Genomic DNA, 2543 nt, shown 5'->3' with positions numbered 1-2543 from the left:
AACCGCAGAAGATAGCAGCCGACGACGCCGAGAATTTCCATCAAGCTGGCTGCTCCCATCCCCCGTCGTTTCCATCCCGCCGCCCTCCCATCCAGCGGCCGCTCCCATCACGTCGTCGCCAAGACTGTTCCTCTAGTGTGTGAGAGGAAGGTAAAAATCTTTGTTCTTATTTTGTGTATAAAGCTTACTTTAAAAAGATATATTTTGTCTTCCTAAATTTCAGGTGTATTTTTTAAATATATAAATGTGGGGCCTACACATGAGCGTGTTGTTAATAACCAAAATTGAGGAGTATATGTGTTTAATTCCAACAAACTTTCTATATGGTTAAAGTTAGAGGTGTGGAATAACTCGACGATCAAGTGGAACGATTAAAGGTTGGTGGAATAGCAGGACGTCGAAAAAAACTGCACAAAAACCTGTACAATCACTTAGATAGTGAAGAAAGGTATAGATACACAGTTTATATAGAGTTTTGTTTTTTTTTTTTTTAAATCTTTCCATAGATGTCTTTATCTTATATATACAGATTGAATCATCAAGGACTCAAGTAGAGACTCCAATAAATAAGGGAAAGAAAGGTAAAAAATTGAATGAGACCAGCAAAAAGAGAGGTGGAGGAAACTTGGGTAAGAACTCAAAAGATGTTGCTGTTGAATATAATATTTTAAAATTAGATTCACTAATTTAATTCTAATTTTATGTTTAAGGGAAAAGGAAAAGGTATCAAGATAGTTGAAGGAGAGGAGGTTGGTAATGAGGTAGTTATTGGGATATACATGTACTTACTATAGTTGTACAGAAGTCAATAGATATATTGACGTTTTAATTTGGTTTATGAATTGATATCTATACATCTATTTACTTTCATATTTTGCTAATTGCTGAATTAATTAGTACATACATATATAGATGTTTTATTTATTGGAATATACATTTACTAGTTATTTATTTATGATACTTTAGTTGTACAACAGTAAATAGATGTATACACTACGTACTTGGTTGTTTTCTTGAATTGATATGTTTACTAACGTACGTTATTGTATTCTACATATTGTTTATAATCATCAATTGGTATATACTTTACTGATCTCTTATAATTTTGATAATTTTTCTAATATAAGGATGATACAAAAACTAATGAAGAAAATAAAAGGGTGAATAATGAATCTACCGATGAAGATAAGGTAAATAACTTATTCTAAAAATGTTTCAGAGACAGAATCTGATGAGGATGCGCGTCCAAAGAAGGCTACAAATTTAAGAAGAAAGGTAGAACATAAAAGGTAAAGAATCCATTGTAAAGAAATTGTTGTATCCATTTTTTCCATTTCACGTACCACCATATAAAATTGTGATTACTACATTCACCATTGTTACAAAGAAATAAGGAGCTAAAAAAGAAGATATAGTAGAATGGCAGAAGGATGAGATGAAGACGTGGAACATTGTAATACGTTTAAATTAAGTTGAATTACTAATAAAAGAATTAAAATAATGAAGATAAAATCACTTGAAGATAGGAATCAAGTTTTGAATTGAATAGCAAGTTTGTTGGATTGTTAAATACGTTTAAAACGTAGGAAGGACATTATGGAGAAAACACTTAAAAATGTAAATTCCTAATCGATCCTTAGCCATTTTTGCAAAATATAAAACTAAGGAACATTTTCTTGAGTGGGGGACCAAATTTTAGCCATTTACTTAAATTTCCCTTAGTAATACAATTGAGGACTGGCCCAAACAGATATGCAGGCTCAGCCTGAACCGTGCAAGGTCCAGCCCAATTCCACACGTGCGAACCCACTCGCCTAGACCCGAACCCTGCGCCTCAATCTCATCCGCACGTGTGCGATTTACTCGCCAAGCCACACCGACGAACCTGTCGGTTCTTCGGTTGGTTAGGCGCGGTTTAGAAGAATTTATCAGTCAGCTCAATTTTTTATATTTTATACTGTATAGTTTTGGTTCTACCATCAAGTCGACCGAATCGAGCCGTCTACACTCCTACCGTCTCCGAATTTTTGGAGGTGAGGACGGGGCGAGATTTCTTGATAATATTTATTATTTACTTTTATATATATATATTTTAATGGGAGTTAAAATTAAGGAAATGTGGTTAAATAAGAATTGTGATCGGGCTTTTTTCAAAAAAATTTAAAAAAGTATTAATTAAACTAATATATATTAATATTATTATATATAAAAGATATAAAAAATAATAAAATATTAAACGGGATGGGGCGGGGAGACCTGTTCTCGTCAGGGACCCCGTTTAGGATCCGGGTCAAATCGGAGATTCCTGACCCCATCAGATTGGGTACCCGCAGAGTTATTTTTCATTATTACAAACGGCTCGTCAAATCCAATCTGACCCGAAAATATAAGGATCGAAGTGGGTTGAGTTGCAAACTTGATTGGGTTCACCGGGTAAAAGAGCCGATTTTGGGTTGGTCCAAAGCCACTCCCTCAACCCACCCAACCAGCCGGTGTTCAAATGTTCACCCCTGTTAACCACGTTCTTTCCCTTAAACAACCAA

The sequence above is a fragment of the Momordica charantia genome, assembly GCF_013281855.1.
Source record: "Momordica charantia cultivar OHB3-1 chromosome 3 unlocalized genomic scaffold, Mcharantia_2.0 BLBB01000003.1, whole genome shotgun sequence".
Taxonomy (NCBI): domain Eukaryota; kingdom Viridiplantae; phylum Streptophyta; class Magnoliopsida; order Cucurbitales; family Cucurbitaceae; genus Momordica; species Momordica charantia.
Note: the sequence above shows the minus strand (reverse complement) of the source record.